Here is an 18,402-nt window from a genome sequence, read left to right as displayed (position 1 = left end):
ACAGATACTCTTTAGGGACGTACGGTGGCCTACCCTCCATCTTTCTGTTTATGTGTTAAAGGTGATATGGAACTGACTCTATGCCAGAGTCCAGAGTCTTCTGATTTCCACCTCTCCCAGGTGCCCCCTCTAACTCAGTAGTGATGTGTTTGTTTCTCTCGGTGGGGGAGGTAGTGTGGCTTTCAGCAGGTCAGATTGGCATTCATCAGCCACCACTGCAGATTCTGTACCGTCTCTGGATGGAATTGGAGAGGCATCCCTGATGCTGGGCCCACATGTGCCATCCAGCATTTGTGATGAAGAGAATGCATAAGGTCGGGAGACCAAGAACTCTCAGAGCAATCCTCACCAAAACCCAGGAATGATCCTGAAACATCAGAATCCCATCATGAATACCTGGAACTTGATGCAGCGGACAAAAGGCCTGGAAAGCAACTATGACCAGAATTGACCCAATTAAATAAAGGAAGTCTCTGCACTGGGTACAGGTGGGACGTGGCTCGTTGATGGTAAAACCAAACAATTACAAAAGTTTGTCTGTCGTCGAAGGTGGTCTATGATTGACTGAAGTGAGCTGCCTTTAGCAGTCAGTCGTTGCGGTATGGGAAAACTTGTACCCTTGACCTCAGAAGATAGGCAGCAACCCCCACCACCACTTTTGTAAACCCTTGAAGGGCTGACTTAAGGCCAAAGGGGAGCATGGTGCATTGAAACTGTTCCTGAGCCACCTTGAACCGTCATTAAGAGCAATGGGATTGCAGGATGGATACATGGAAATAAATTCCCATTCTACAAGTCTAAGGGCACTACTTAGTCGCCAAGTTTCAGTACTGATCAGATATGAGCCAGAGTGACTATCTTGAATCTTTCCTTTCTCAGAAAGACGTTTAGTCGGGAGTGGTCTAAAATAGGTCTGATACCTCACCCTTTTTCAATACAATAAAGTAAAGCAAGTAGCATCATCCTCCATTCTTTGAGTCCAGGACCCGTTCAATAGCACTCTTGGACAATAGCAGGTTGACTACTTGTATCAGAACTGCGCCATGTGGTGGCCATGTAACCAATAAGGCGACCACCCACTGGGCTCTCTGAGCCCCTTTTTCTTCTCCCCCCCACCTCACTGCTGGAGAAGGGGAACACACCATGAAATAGAGGAGTCAGCCTGTGCAAATACCAGCTCAGCAGGATCTGCCATGAGCAAGTGAAAGTAAGTTTGCTATGGGAAGGCAGAGGCTCCTCCCACAAGTGCATCTGTGATCAAGTAGGTGGATCCTATTGAGAGTGCTGAGACAGAACCCGCGTGGGTCTGGCCCTGGATCCTTGTTGGAAGATTGCTGAAGAGGGGCAGTCTAAATCCTTTGCAGGTGACCACCATACCATAGAGAAGGAGTGGCCTTGAGTGATACGCCCATAAAAGCAGAGGAGACAAGAAGGCAAGGCTTCTACTGGGTACCTATGTTGGTGAAGAGAAGGAGCTAGGCCCACGGCAGCCACACATTATTAACAATGCAATCCGCCCTAAAACAGCAACAAAAAATAGAAATCGACTGAAAGATGCCGCGTGAGAGGCTGTTGAGTGTCACCAGAGGCAAGGGCGAAAAGGGACCCAAGAGAATCAGAGTTGTTGGAGGCAGCTGATGTCGCCCCCAAATAGTTCCTTTGCATGAGTTGTTAGCTGAGGGTTGAGCAACTTCAAACCCTATAAGTGGGATCCTACGCTCCCGCGATGACTTAGGCTCGTATACTCAATTAAACACACTGGACACTACCAGAGGGAAGAACCCAAAGTACACTTCTATAAAAGAACGGTTTGAACCTCACAAAGTAGATAAAGCCTACAACTAAGATGCATCATCGTTCAGGGGTAACTTCCAGATAAATCTTGCAGATTCACAAGCACCATCAACCAAGGGAGATATAAACCTAATGCTATAGTATAAAAAGGACATCTCCGATCTCTGTTCCGATTTCGCAAAAACGATGTGAGAATTGTATCGCTCCTTACACAGTGCAGACAAAGCTGGATCATGTGGACATGTGACAGGCAACATAAGCACACACACACAAGGAGCTGTAGTGCAGAGTGGATGCCACTGAAGCTCAACAACCTGAGATCGAAGAAAAACTTGAGGATGGAAAAAACTGGCCACGCCGAAATACCATCCGCGTTAGAGGGATGGGCGAAGAAATCAGCAATTCATAACTTGAGAATCATGTACAGGAATAGGTAAATCATAGACTAGAGGTTTCAGAGGACATAGGATTAGTCCTGGATAGACACACACATATTTCTCAATTTATCAAGAAAACACAAGTTACTAATGGAGGCCAGGCACAAGGAGAAAATCGAACTTAGAGGAGACATCATCACTCCCTTCTAGGACAAATCACCCCTCACATTAATGAGATGCATATTTGCTATGCTAATTTTAAATAGAAATCGTAAATTTGACCTATCTCCCCCTAGTGAGATAAGGATGAGCTATTTGTGGCACTGGGCAAACACACCACACGGGTAAAATGGAGAGAGCAACTGTTCGATAATTGCAGCCATAGAAGAATTATTTCCCAGCCTCATGACGTGATTAGCAAAGAAACTCTCTATGTCTAATTCCATTTACACTAAAAGGTGGGAGGAGGATCTGGGATGTAAGATCTCTGAAGATGTTTGGTCTCATGTACGGATGAGGGACTATAAGACATCTATATGTATTCAATATAAAGCAAACGCATATGCAAGATATTAACTACACAGTACCTTACACCAGGGAGGTTAAGATCAATGATCGGCTGTATGGATACCTGTTGGAGAGAGTGTGAGAGACTCGCACATAAATACACCACAACCACATATACAAGTATTCTGCAAAGTAGTACTAGAGTGGATAAGAAAGATAACAAATATTGAACTACCTCTCATTGCCAACATTGTGCTCCTGGGAGCCCACATTTACTCAAGCAAGCCCATAATGGGAAAACTGTTAACATGCCTCTAACTTGCAGCAAGGGTTACCACCGCCCAAGTGTGGAAGAACCCTAACCCCAGTTTCTAAAGTGAAAACTATTAACTGACAACTATGAAGGGGTCATATGGAGCACCCGTCAAAAAGATCAACATCTGATTCAAATACCTCTGCAGCAAGACAAAAAGAATGGGTGGGATCAGGTTTGTGAGTACCTTCAAAAATCTTATCATTACAAGAGACTTGCACAGAGATGGCAGGTCCAATAGGCAAATGAATGCAGGCAAGGCCGAAATGCGCCCCTTAATGGTAACTGGTCGACCTGTCTGGCCCTTTGCGTAGTCCCTCCTATTATTTATTTATTTTGTCCCCTTCTTGCCCCTCATGCCTTTATTTATTTTTGTGTCCACTAGATTTTTATGGTGTTGGTCTGGGGGATAGGTGTTTTTTTTCGCCCTCATAGTTCTTCACCTCAGGCTTAGAGGCCTTTCCTGACAGGAATTCCCTTGGAGTCACAAAATGGTGGTTTTCAACTGTCACACCTGAGATCCGACCCATAGGATAGAATAGGGCATTCCAGAACCTTCTGGTCCCTTCTGGACCTGTGAGGGTCAGCCTATATAAGGCGGAATGCTGGGCAGCCATTTTGTCTTTCCAGAGTAGGCTGGCTGGAGTTAAGGCTGTGGCATAAGGCGGGGGTAGGATCATCAGAGGGTTGACCTCCCATAGTAGGGACGCTCCTTACTGGTTCACCACCCTTCTCCCCTTGTAGTTGCTGACCTGACCCTGTCTGAGAAAATACTGGAGACCCTGGGCACCTGTTCTCACTTGGTCCCAGAAGAAAGAGGGGGGGGGGCGTGGGAGGTTGCACTGGAGTGAAGCCCCCTGCCTAGTGAGGAAAAGGGTCCTGGTGTGGGTTAGGAGAAAATGATTCCTGTGAGCCTTAACCAGAAGTCACGAGAACAGAGAGGAAAGGAGGACTCATCAGGCATCCAATCGAGTTCCCCCCCCCTTCGCTGTTGTACCTGTGGGGTTGAATCACCGAGTCAGGGGCAGAGGGATTAGATAAGTTGGGGGCTGGAACAGAGTGCCTGGCGCTGAGTCGCCGAGTGAACTGGCCGTGTAGTGAAGGCTGCCTTCCTCCCTCTATGCCCAGTGACTGATGCGGTAGGATCGCTTGTGGAAACTCATTCCCCCCGCACTGCGCAGGCCCTGCTGACTAAACGCGAGTCTCGGAGCGGGGCGGAGCCCGAGGAGGAAGTACCGCGAACTGAGACGACTCCTTCCTTGAGCCACTGTACACCCGCGCATGCCCGGTTGAACCGCTTCGCACACGGAAGGCGGGGTTATCACCGGTGGATGAAGCGGCCGGGAGGCGGGCATCGGCTCTTCTCCGTTTCTGTGCCTCTCTTTCCCCGCTCTAGCTCCAACACGGAGGAGCTGTCTTAGCGGGAGAGGAGGGTCGAGGGGGCCGACAGGCTGAGACGAGTGCCCTGCTGTGGTTTGATTCCTTCCCCCCGGACGATCGAAAACACAGGCCCACTGGGCTCAACACAAAGAAGTAAGGAGTAAATGAGAGGGGGAATTTACAGGCTGTAGAATTTCTGTTAAAGGAGCAGAGACTACCGGTTGGCCACACGAGGATTCAGCCAAACCGAGCAGAACCCTTCCAGACTTCTAACAAGTTTATCCTAGACCTGTGGTTGAAAGCTGACTGTGTAACCTTGGTGAATAAATCCCCTTGAGACAGTTCTAGAAAAGAGCTTGTACAGAATAAGTGGAGTGAAATGTACTATCCATCCCTCCTTTGTGTTATAGATGGAAGGGGGTAAATGGTAATAACCTTTATTAGAAGGGTCAAGTCTAACTAAGTCCTTAAGAAGTGTAGACACTGCTCCCTGAAAACCCATGTAATGTACTTTTAAGCTGAGAAGTCAAAAAGAGTTAAATAATTTTTGCAGTTGTGAAGAAAAGAATATTTTCACCAAATTGAGTGTATTGTATTGAACTGTACCTACTATGGATAAAAGAAAAATAGACAAGAGAACAAAGTAATATTTTTATAAAACAGCACGTATTTTTCTACAAATCTATGGTGTAGTGTCCTTTTTGTGTGGAAGTACATTAAGTTACTGCTGGGTGGTGAGCAACCTTTACACATGTGCCTCTAATGATTGATTGTCTTACCCTAGGCCAGGCTACCCTAGGTGACCTGACATATTTAGGTTCCAACAAGTTGGTGTCTAGCGGTGGGATCTTGACTGTGGTTGCAACTACTCTGTAGTAATTGAGTGTAATCCACTAGCCTACACCAGGAGTTTTCTCCTAGCGGCCCTCCTAATTTTTATTTTGTTTTTCCAAATTTGTTCCTGGTGGTGGGGTGGAGGTAGCTTCAGGTTGCCCTTGCAACTCAAATTTCCTTGTGTGTGTAACTTTGTATTGCCTTTTGCAAAATGGAATTTGCACTGGAAAAACTGGACACTTATTCTGTGGCCCAACTGAAAGATTTCTGCCAACAAATGGGGGTATTTTTTAAGCATGGTGCCAGGAAGGGGGAACTCCAGACCAGTCTAAGGGCTTGGGTGGAAGCACACAAAGAAGGGAAGGAGGAGGATGAAGGGACAGACCGGGACACGGTTGTGGAGATAGATGGATTATTCCACTCGGAGGGGGAAAACCTACTCCCAGGACCAGTGTCCTACTCCAGGAGGGGCAGTAGTGACTCCGGGGGAAGCTTGACCGAAGCAGAGCTCACTGACAGGAGGGAAATGAGAAAATTAAAATGGGAGTTGGCTAAGCTGGAGCAGGAGAAGGAAGAGCGGAGGATGGCTCATGAGTTCAGGTTGAAAGAGTTAGAACTCCAGACCCTGCAACGGGGGTCCTCTCCTGTGATGAATGGTGGCAGCGAATCCAAAGAAACAGCCAGGGAGTCCAGACCCTATTTGCCTAAAGACCTCATTGCTAGCTATAGTCAGGGGGATGACATAGCCAAATGGTTGGCTGCCTATGAGGTCTCCCTAAGAGCCCATGGGGTGCAGGAGAAGCACTGGGGGGGTGGTTTGTATAAGTACATGCCTCCTACTGGTCGGGACACCTTGCTGGCCCTGGAACCAGAGGAGCAAACCAACTACCCCACCATGAAGCTAGCATTGGTAAGGAAGTTTGGTCTTACCCCAGAAAGGTATCGCCAGAAGTTCAGGGGGAGCCACAAGTTAAGCACCCAGAACTGGGTGGACTTCCTTGATTATGCAATAAAGGCATTAGAGGGCTGGGTAAAGGGCAGTGAGGTGAAGGATTATGAGGGGTTGTATGATCTATTTTTGAAAGAGCACCTCCTCGAGAAATGCTTTCCTGAGCTGCGCCAACACCTGGTGGACAGCAAGCTGACCAATCCCCGGAAGCTTGCAGAGGAGGCGGACATCTGGGCAAGTACCCGGGTGTCCTCAAAGGGGACTGGAGGGGATTCCCAAAAGGCCGGACAGGGCGCCCCTCAGAAGAAGGAGGGGGGAGATAAAAAGAGGGAGTTCTCTAAAGGTTCCCAAAACAATTTCCAGGGAAAGGGAACAGGTTTCACCCCTAAGGCAAACCCGCCCAGGAACCCTAATCCTGGCCGAAGTCAGCAGCCAAGGGTTCTCCACTGCTTTGAGTGTGGTAGTGTTGGACCTTATAAGGGAGATGTCAGATGCCCAAAGAGACCACCCCCTCCCACCGGAGGAAAACCACCGGGAGTAGCTAGTGTAGCGCTCGGGGAGGAGTTGCCCTTAGATTAGGGGGGTGAGTGGGTGGGTGTCACCTTAGTGTCCCTGGGAGAACGGGAGATGGTTCCTAAGATCCAGGTGCCCCCAAATACTGTTACGTATGGGCAATGGATCACCATCAATGGCCAGAGAGGGGAGGCTCTGAGAGATACAGGAGCCAGTATGACTATGGTGAGAAGTCAACTGGTGTCTCCAGAGCAGGTGGTTCCCAATGTACTCCACCCCGCCGCGATGGCTGACGGCAGAATGGGCCACTATCCCGTGGCTGAGGTTCCCTTTGAGTGGGAAGGGTTTGCAGGTTCACTTCGAGTTGCCGTAAGCCCTGCCGTGCCAGTTGATTGTCTGCTGGGGAATGACATGGAGCACAATGCTTGGAGAGAGGTGGAATACCGGACGCATTCAGCGATGCTAGGTACACCTGACTGGGCCTGTGTAAGCACAAGGTCTGCGACTGCCCGGAGTGGAAGTTCGCCTGGGTTGGAGCCTGGAACAATGGCCCAACCCGCTGCCAAAAAGGGACAGACCCGAAGACAGGAGAAGCCTGCTTTGGCCTCCACGCCCCATGTGACAGATCGGCCACCTGCGGTGGTGGACCAGGAGTCCGTGGGGGGGGGAGTGGTTTCTCTGGAGGACCTGCCCATCCCTGCTGAGTGGCATGTGGAGGGAGGGCCTACCAGAGAAGAGTTCTGTAAGGGCCAGAAGGAGTGCCCTACCCTTGAGGGACTGAGGCGACAGGCTGAAGCCCAGGCAGCAGGGGACGTTGCGGGACACTACCATATTTACTGGGAGGATGGACTCCTCTACAGTGAACCCAAGGTACCCTTGCCTGGTTCATCAAGGGCCTTGGTAGTCCCGCAACGGTCCCGAGCCTTTCTGCTGGAATTGGCTCATGAAATTCCCTTGGCAGGACACTTAGGTCAGGACAAGACATTTGCTCGGCTTGTCCCCCACTTTTACTGGCCTCAGATGAAAGTGGCGTCTAACACCTACTGTAGGACGTGTGTAACCTGCCAAGCCAGTGGGAAAACAGGGGTGAAGCTGAAAGCTCCCCTGGAACCACTTCCTGTCGTTAGCACCCCCTTTGAAAGGGTGGGCATCGACATTGTAGGGCCATTGGATCCACCAACAACAGCTGGTAACAGGTTCATCCTGGTTCTGGAGGATCATGCCACACGGTACCCAGAGGCAATTCCTCTGAGGACGGTCACTGCACCTGTGGTGGCTAGGGCCCTGATGGGGATCTTTACCCGGGTGGGATTTCCCAAGGAAGTTGTGTCCAACAGGGGGACCAACTTTATGTCAGCGTACATGCGGGCAATGTGGAAGGAGTGTGGAGTGACCTACCGGTTCACCACTCCCTATCACCCCCAGTCCAATGGACTGGTAGAAAGGTTCAACAAGACCTTGAAAGGCATGATCAGAAGTCTGCCTGAAAGCCTGCGGAGGAAGTGGGACGTCCTCCTACCCTGTTTGCTATTCTCCTACAGGGAAGTGCCACAGAAGGGAGTAGGCTTTAGCCCCTTTGAGCTTCTGTATGGGCACCCTGTACGCGGTCCTCTCAGCCTGGTGAAGGATGGATGGGAAAAGTCTCCCAGGAAACCCCCCCAGGATGTGGTGAGCTACATGCTGGCCTTCAGGAGCCAAATGGCGAAGTTGTGGAAGCAAGCTTCTGACAACTTGGAGGCCAGCCAGGCAGTGATGAAGGAGTGGTATGACCACAACGCTCACCAGGTGGAATTGGAGCCTGGCCAGAAAGTGTGGGTGATGGAGCCTGGAGAGCTTAGTGCTCTCCAGGATCGCTGGACAGGCCCCTTTGAGGTGTTGGAGAAGAGGGGTAAGGCCACATACCTGGTGGACCTTAAGACCCCACGACAGCCCCTACGGGTGCTTCACGCCAACCGTCTCAAACCCCACCATGAGAGGCCCGAGGTCATCTTAATGATGGTGACTGATGGGGGAGAAGAAGCAGAAAGCGAACCTCTCCCAGATTTGTTCTCGTCTCAAGAAAAGGATGGGTCGGTGGAGGGAGTGATTCTCTCCCCATCCCTAACTCCTGAACAGCGGGAGGACTGCCGCCAGATACTGGAGCAGTACTCTACGTTGTTCTCCCTTGTCCCGGGAAGGACTCACCTGTGTACCCATGATGTGGACACAGGGGACAGCCCACCAGTGAAGTCAAAGACCTACCGGCTGTCCGACAAGGTGAAGGCTAGCATCCATGGAGAGGTTGCCAAGATGCTAGAGCTAGGAGTTATAGAACCTTCTAACAGCCCCTGGTCCAGTCCGGTGGTTCTAGTGCCAAAAGCCTCTCCACCAGGCACCACTCCAGAACTGAGGTTCTGTGTGGATTACAGGGGACTGAACTCAGTTACAAAAACTGACGCTCATCCGATCCCTAGGGCGGATGAATTAATTGACCGGCTGGGAGCTGCCCAATATCTAAGTACCTTTGACCTCACTTCAGGGTACTGGCAGATCTCCCTGACAGATGGAGCAAAGGAAAGGTCAGCCTTCTCCACGCCTGAGGGACACTTCCAATTTTGTGTGATGCCCTTTGGGCTCAAAAATGCCCCTGCTACTTTTCAGCGACCGGTGAATGAGGTCCTCTCCGGAATGGAGGGTTTCTCCGCTGCTTATCTGGATGACATTGCTGTCTTCAGTAGCAGTTGGGAGGACCATTTGCAACATTTGCAAGCAGTTCTCCAGGCCCTGAAACAAGCTGGATTGACCATCAAGGCCAGCAAATGTCAGATTGGGCAGGGGTCGGTTGTGTACCTTGGACACTTGGTGGGTAGGGGAACAGTGCAGCCCCTGCAGGCAAAGATTGAGGCAATCATGGCCTGGGAACCCCCCAAGACACAGACTGAGGTCCGAGCTTTCCTGGGCCTCACAGGCTACTACCGTCGCTTTGTGAAGGGGTATGGCACTATTGTAGCGCCCCTCACAGAGCTCACCTCAAAGAAACAACCTCGACGGGTAATTTGGACAGAGGCTTGTCAGCAAGCCTTTGTAAAACTGAAGCAGGCCATGTGTGCAGCACCGGTCCTGAGGGCCCCAGACTTCTCCAAGGAGTTCATTGTCCAGACAGATGCATCAGAACATGGCATTGGGGCAGTGTTATCGCAACTGAATGAAGAGGGCCTGGATCAGCCTGTGGTTTTCATATCCAGGAGACTGCTTCCCCGGGAAGAGAAGTGGAGTGCAATTGAGAGGGAAGCCTTTGCGGTGGTGTGGGCTCTGAAGAAGCTGCGGCCATACCTGTTTGGCTCACACTTCCTGGTTCAGACTGACCACCGACCTCTTCGTTGGCTAATGCAGATGAAGGGGGAAAATCCCAAGTTGCTGAGATGGTCCATCTCCCTACAGGGAATGGACTTCAGGGTGGAACATCGGCCTGGAGTGGACCACGCCAATGCAGACGGTCTCTCTAGGTATTTCCGCCTTAGTGATGAGGACTCCCAAGGGGTTGGGTAGCTCTCCCCACTTTCAGCTGGGGGGGACGCGTGTTAGACCTGTCTGGCCCTTTGCGTAGTCCCGCCTATTATTTTTTTATTTTGTCCCCTTCTTGCCCCTCATGCCTTTATTTATTTTTGTGTCCACTAGATTTTTATGGTGTTGGTCTGGGGGATAGGTGTTTTTTTTCGCCCTCATAGTTCTTCACCTCAGGCTTAGAGGCCTTTCCTGACAGGAATTCCCTTGGAGTCACAAAATGGTGGTTTTCAACTTTCACACCTGAGATCTGACCCATAGGATAGAATAGGGCATTCCAGAACCTTCTGGTCCCTTCTGGACCTGTGAGGGTCAGCCTATATAAGGCGGAATGCTGCTGGGCAGCCATTTTGTCTTTCCAGAGTAGGCTGGCTGGAGTTAAGGCTGTGGCATAAGGCGGGGGTAGGATCATCAGAGGGTTGACCTCCCATAGTAGGGACGCTCTTTACTGGTTCACCACCCTTCTCCCCTTGTAGTTGCTGACCTGACCCTGTCTGAGAAAATACTGGAGACCCTGGGCACCTGTTCTCACTTGGTCCCAGAAGAAAGAGGGGGGGGGGCGTGGGAGGTTGCACTGGAGTGAAGCCCCCTGCCTAGTGAGGAAAAGGGTCCTGGTGTGGGTTAGGAGAAAAGGATTCCTGTGAGCCTTAACCAGAAGTCACGAGAACAGAGAGGAAAGGAGGACTCATCAGGCATCCAATCGAGTTCCCCCCCCCCCTTCGCTGTTGTACCTGTGGGGTTGAATCACCGAGTCAGGGGCAGAGGGATTAGATAAGTTGGGGGCTGGAACCGAGTGCCTGGCGCTGAGTCGCCGAGTGAACTGGCCGTGTAGTGAAGGCTGCCTTCCTCCCTCTATGCCCAGTGACTGATGCGGTAGGATCGCTTGTGGAAACTCATTCCCCCCGCACTGCGCAGGCCCTGCTGACTAAACGCCAGGGGCGGCTGGTGACATTTGAAAGTGGTGAGGCGTAAACTAATTTGCATATTGCACCGCAGCGAGCGCAGCGAGCCCGAACCACCTTGCATCCATCCATACATCATTCATGCATCCACCCATCCATCCATCCACCCACCCACCCATCCATCCACCAATTCTGCATCCATCCTGCATCCATTCATGCATCCACCCATCCATCCAGCATCCATCATTCATTCATGCATTCACCCATCCATCCATCCTGCATCCATCATTCATTCATGCATCCACCCATCCATCCATCCACCCATCCATCCTGCATCCATCCATCATTCATTCATGCATCCATCATCCATCATCCATCCATCATTCATTCATGCATCCATCCATCCATCCATCCACCCATCCATCCACCCACCCATCATCCATCCTGCATCCATTCCTGCATCCATTCATGTGTCCACCCATCCATCCACCCATCCTGCATCCATCATTCATTCATTCATTCATGCACCCATCCACCCATCCATCCTGCATCCATCATTCATCCATCCATCCATCCTTCATTCATGCATCCATCCATCCATCCACCCACCCATCCATCCACCATCCATTCCTGCATCCATTCCTGCATCCATTCATGCATCCACCCATCCATCCATCCTGCATCCATCATTCATTCATGCACCCATCCATCCACCCTGCATCCATCCTGCATCCATCATTCATTCATCCACCCATCCTGCATCCATCATTCATTCATGCATCCACCCATCCATTCATCCACCCATCATTCAGCCTGCATCCATTCATGTGTCCACCCATCCATCCACCCATCCTGCATCCATCATTCATTCATGCACCCATCCTTCATTCATGCACCGATCCATCCATCCTGCATCCATCCTGCATCCATCATTCATTCATGCACCCATCCATCCATCCACCCATCCATCCATCCTGCATCCATCATTCATTCATCCACCCATCCATCCACCCACCCAGCATCCATCATTCATTCATTCATGCATCCATCCATCCATCCACCCACCCATCCATCATCCATCCTGCATCCATTCCTGCATCCACCCATCCATCCATCCATCATTCATTCATGCACCCATCCATCCACCCTGCATCCATCCTGCATCCATCATTCATTCATGCACCCATCCACCCATCCATCCTGCATCCATCAGTCATTCATCCACCCATCCATCCATCCATTCATTCATGCATGCATGCATGCATCCACCCACCCACCCACCCATCCATCCATCCATCCACCCATCCATCATCCATTCCTGCATCCATTCATGCATCCACCCATCCATCCATCCTTCCTGCATCCATCATTCATTCATGCACCCATCCATCCACCCTGCATCCATCCTGCATCCATCATTCATTCATCCACCCATCCTGCATCCATCATTCATTCATGCATCCACCCATCCATTCATCCTGCATCCATTCATGTGTCCACCCATCCTGCATCCATCATTCATTCATGCACCCATCCTTCATTCATGCACCGATCCATCCATCCTGCATCCATCATTCATTCATGCACCCATCCATCCATCCATCCACCCACCCATCCATCCTGCATCCATCATTCATTCATCCACCCATCCATACACCCATCCAGCATCCATCATTCATTCATTCATGCATCCATCCATCCATCCATCCATCCACCCACCCACCCATCATCCATTCCTGCATCCACCCATCCATCCATCCATCATTCATTCATGCACCCATCCATCCACACTGCATCCATCCTGCATCCATCATTCATTCATCCACCCATCCTGCATCCATCCTGCATCCATCATTCATTCATGCATCCACCCATCCATTCATCCACCCATCATTCATCCATCATCCATCCATCCATCCACCCATCCATCCTGCATCCATCATTCATTCATGCACCCATCCATCCACCCTGCATCCATCCTGCATCCATCATTCATTCATCTACCCATCCACCCATCCTGCATCCATCATTCATTCATGCATCCACCCATCCATTCATCCACCCATCATTCATCCTGCATCCATTCATGCATCCACCCATCCTGCATCCATCAACCCATCCTGCATCCATCATTCATGTATTTTTATGACCATATAACTTGCACACAGCTTGTCAGTGTTTAATACCAGTCTCGAACCTTGTACTCCAGCACCAATGATACATGATTAATATTAATTGTTTTTAAAAACATGTATTTATTAGACACCAATTTCACACCTTAGTCGGAACATCATTTTTATTTGTTTTTTAAAATATCTATTTATTTAACACCAAAGTAAGTCATGTATACATTTTTATGGTTCGATAAGAGGCTCGAACCTGGTTTCCCAGCACCAAAGTCGGCCGTGCTATCCGTCAGGGGTTATGTAACCGGGCTATGTAGTGACCAGCCAATCCTGCGCCAGGATTGGCTGGGGGGGCACCATGACTCCTCGCCCAGTCGCCCTGTGTAACCCCGGGGGCTGCGGCCCGCCCCCTGGTCCTCCCTCTAAGGGGGAATTCACAAGAAAACGATCTGCGCATGCGCGGGCATGTTTGTGCCCAAAAATACACTTGCGCAGCTGCAGCAGCCCGATCCTTCAACCCCCCCCCCACCCCCCTTGCGCACTCCGGGAAGGTCGGGTGTCTCTCGGTTTCCCGGCCGGCAGATAGCGCGATTTTTAAAAATAATTGTGTTTGGCTTCTAGTGAGGACGTGGTGGGTCCATGGGGCTTAGTGGGGCTTCGCCCCTACGCCCCAATGGACGCACCGCGCCTGCTAAACGCGAGTCTCGGAGCGGGGCGGAGCCCGAGGAGGAAGTACCGCGAACTGAGACGACTCCTTCCTTGAGCCACTGTACACCCGCGCATGCCCGGTTGAACCGCTTCGCACACGGAAGGCGGGGTTATCACCGGTGGATGAAGCAGCCGGGAGGCGGGCATCGGCTCTTCTCCGTTTCTGTGCCTCTCTTTCCCCGCTCTAGCTCCAACACGGAGGAGCTGTCTTAGCGGGAGAGGAGGGTCGAGGGGGCCGACAGGCTGAGACGAGTGCCCTGCTGTGGTTTGATTCCTTCCCCCCGGACGATCGAAAACACAGGGCCACTGGGCTCAACACAAAGAAGTAAGGAGTAAATGAGAGGGGGAATTTACAGGCTGTAGAATTTCTGTTAAAGGAGCAGAGACTACCGGTTGGCCACACGAGGATTCAGCCAAACCGAGCAGAACCCTTCCAGACTTCTAACAAGTTTATCCTAGACCTGTGGTTGAAAGCTGACTGTGTAACCTTGGTGAATAAATCCCCTTGAGACAGTTCTAGAAAAGAGCTTGTACAGAATAAGTGGAGTGAAATGTACTATCCATCCCTCCTTTGTGTTATAGATGGAAGGGGGTAAATGGTAATAACCTTTATTAGAAGGGTCAAGTCTAACTAAGTCCTTAAGAAGTGTAGACACTGCTCCCTGAAAACCCATGTAATGTACTTTTAAGCTGAGAAGTCAAAAAGAGTTAAATAATTTTTGCAGTTGTGAAGAAAAGAATATTTTCACCAAATTGAGTGTATTGTATTGAACTGTACCTACTATGGATAAAAGAAAAATAGACAAGAGAACAAAGTAATATTTTTATAAAACAGCACGTATTTTTCTACAAATCTATGGTGTAGTGTCCTTTTTGTGTGGAAGTACATTAAGTTACTGCTGGGTGGTGAGCAACCTTTACACATGTGCCTCTAATGATTGATTGTCTTACCCTAGGCCAGGCTACCCTAGGTGACCTGACATATTTAGGTTCCAACAGTAACCATCACACAGCATTGTGTAATTGTGTGCAGAACATTATTGGTCAAATGAGAGGAAAGGCCCATTCAGAGAGGATCACTGAATGGGGCAAACAAGGAGAGGTGCCTATCACACTATTGTAGGCCAGAAGGTGATGATTAAGAAGGCTTGATCCAGTCGTGGTGAATCTTCCTCAGGACTCGAGAAATCAAGAGAGAGTGTGTGTGTGTGTGTGTGTTGGGTGGGGAGGGGCCAGGGAGAGGGAGGAACACGTAATGAAGCGGAAAATTCAACCTCAATTGAAAGGCACAAATCCCTAATGTTTCCTGCAGCGGACAACTGGAACGCAGAGAACTGAGGGGCAATGGGAACAGCTGTGAATGGCAAAGAGATCCTCCAGAGGGGTGCTCCAAAGGACAAAAATGTGCTGTGCCACCTTGGGGTTGGTGATACCACTAAGGCTCTCGGTCCTGGTGTTCATAGAGCCCACCAGAGGGTTGATAACATGCCAGATCTCCAGCTAGTACAAGTAGGAAAGTGTCCCTTTTTGACATGGTCACGCCCACTTTTGCCTGGTATCTGATGCAATTTTGACAAAAATGCACTGATTTCCTGCTATCCAGGTCCCCAGTACCAGATCGATTTCCATAAAACTGTACAATTGCTCCCCAGTTCACAAGATCTTTAGCACCCCTGGAAGTCACTAATAAATAGTACCCCTGGTAATTAGGGCTTGGGTACTAAAGAGGGTCCCTAAGGGCTTCATCATGTATTGTGCCACCCTAAGGGACCCCTCAAGACACTCATGCAGACTGCCAAACCAGACTGCACGAAACGGTGCAGACAAAAAGTGAAAACACGACATGGTACACATCCTGTGTGCCATGCCTGCAGACACAATCAATATATGTAAGTCACCCCTACAGCAGGCCTTAGAGCCCTAAGGCAGGGTGCATTATATTACATGTGTGGACATACCTGCGAAATCAGATATGCCCCTGTGATGTCCAAGTTGATTATTAGACATTGCAAGTGACAAGGGAAGCCATCTTGAGTATATGTACTGGGCACTGGTGATTAAGAGTTCCCCCAACTATATGATGGCTTTACTGAAACCAAAGGTGCTTGGCATCAAATACCTCAAATTAATAAACCCACACTGATTCCTGTGATGAATTCATTAATACATACACCCAGAGGATACCTTAGAAGTATCCTCTGAAACCTACTAGTCCTCTAGTGTGCTGGTTGACTGGGACAGTCCAGCCTGCCACCACAGACGCGCTTCTGACTACCTTGGATGTGAGAGCCCCACTCTCAGAGGTCAGAAACAATGCCTGGTCTGGCAGGATGGGTTTACACCTCCTCAAGCAGGATGGCTAGTAAATCAGCATACCAAGACCAGAGGCTTCAAAGCCTCTGCCACCTTTAATATGATCCCCAGCTTCCCCCAGACCTTGGGGATGCCACCCCCCGCCCTGAGGACCATTTGGCACCAGAACTGGCAGGATATTAGTATGCGAGGAGGCGTAGAGCACACCCAGGTCAGACTCCCTGCTAAGGAGACATGCATGATGTGCCACCCTCTAGGAAAATTCCGCCATCTTCTTGATGAAAGAATTAGGAACACTGGGACAAGGTTATGCCCACGTCCCACAGAAAACGGTCATATAGAGGGCGTAGGGATCCCTAGGGTAAGTAGCCCATTTGCTACTAATATATCCTCCCCTAAATTGAGTATTTAGGTGCCTCCCTGACACCAGAACTTTAGAGTCACCTGGTTACAGAAGAAGAGGACACGGAAGAGCCGATCAACATGAGAACTGAAGACTGCTGTGGCCTTTAGGCACCAAACCCTGCCTGCCCGCACCAGACTCGACAATTGCAAAGACCCGACTCGTCATACAGCTTTGTACTTTTCAAAAGCCTCAGAGGGTTGCCAGTACTTTGAAAACCAGCCAGCATCTCCCTTGGAGTGGCGGGCCACTTTCCTGCATCCAGCAGGCACTGACAGTTGGGTTTGGTTCCAAGAAGCTGCTGACCACTGGGGTACACCAACGCAGTAATCACCCAGGAGGAGGTCAGCATACTCAAAGAGGTTAGATCTATCTCCTTACCAAGCTTGGGAGATGCCAGGACCCATACGAACCTCCCCGCATCAATACCCGGGGTAGAGGACCCCTTGCCGCAACCAACGCTTGCTTAGAGTCCTATCTGGACTAAAACAATCCAAAGACTGACCAGTCAACGAGGGGCGTCCGCTACTTAGAGGCCAGCACTGAGAGTGGCCCAGCTGTCCTGTTTTGTCCCCCTTTTCTGGTCCAGACCGAGAACCGTGACCATCTACAATGCACGAGGGCCAGTCGACCAAAACCATCTGTCTGCACCAGAGCTACCTCGCCTGGGTTCGTGAACACCCACTGCTACCTCTTGCTCCCAGGTCCCTCGTGAACTGCGCCACCCCTCCCCCTTCACTTGGAACTCCCCGTCTTGTCCCCAAGTTCCCCTTGGCAGCCTATATCTAGGTGGACCGCCTCTTTGCCAACGATGTAGTGTGCAAGGCTACCATGCCATTAAGCACCTCTGCACCAGGGCAGGTAAAATAGCGCTGCTGGTGCAACCTGGGACTTTGGCCCCCTAATAACTCACACAACCTAAAGGGGACTCTAGGAATCCTAGATCAAATACCTGTATGCAGCATATGTTCGGGTCTCCGTAGGAAAGCATTACAGCGTAAAAACACACTGTTTGCTAACATTGCTAAAAAACTGTAAAAGTAATAATTTCTAAAATACTTACCCAATTACGAAGATCTTGGTGTTGAAATATATATAAAAATACGTTTTATTTTTCTAAACTGGTGTGAATCTCCTTCTTGAGTATCATTTATTGAATCTGTGAATGCAACAAATGCCTAACACTCCCTTCTGACAAGCCTAAGTCTACTCGACCACCCTACACAAATAGAGCACCTTAGGATTGTTAAAGCAAGCCCCTGTCCACTTATAAGGGATACCTGGACTCTCTACACAACATACCTCTTTTTAGTATACTTTATAAAGAGCCAGCTTCCTAAAGTACGCCCAAGCCCAGCGCTTCTTGACAGAGAAGCTAAGACCCTCAATCCTCCCTGCTTGTTGACGTTCCACATCACAGTCACATGGCCTGTCAATATCTGAGAAACTAATCTGAAAAGAAGTAAGGAAGGCACTGAGCGCCTGCCAAACTACTTTCAGTTCAAGCACATGGATATCTAATACCTGCTCTTTTTAAAACAATTTTTTAGACCAAATGCCTCTCATCTTCAGTTCACTACATTAGCCACATCTGGTGTTGGGTAGAAGCATCCCTTGAGACAAGAGCACATCTACTGACCACCAAGTAAAGTCTGCGGCAGTGTCCCAGGAGATCACAATAGTGTGCACCAGATCGCCCCTGTATTTGACCCACTGAACACACAAGCACTGGAGAGCCCT

General features: G+C 49.9%; 1 protein-coding gene across 2 annotated transcripts in view; it reads right to left on the bottom strand.

The window, feature by feature from the left end:
• The window catches only part of AP3B1 (adaptor related protein complex 3 subunit beta 1), a 1,831,130-nt gene that overhangs the window by 206,620 nt on the left and 1,606,108 nt on the right, over positions 1 to 18,402 (bottom strand). The gene's annotated exons all lie outside the window — the stretch shown is intronic.

The sequence above is a fragment of the Lissotriton helveticus genome, chromosome 2_1 (assembly GCF_964261635.1).
Source record: "Lissotriton helveticus chromosome 2_1, aLisHel1.1, whole genome shotgun sequence".
NCBI lineage: Eukaryota > Metazoa > Chordata > Amphibia > Caudata > Salamandridae > Lissotriton > Lissotriton helveticus.
Note: the sequence above shows the minus strand (reverse complement) of the source record. Positions and strands in the feature narration are given on the sequence as shown.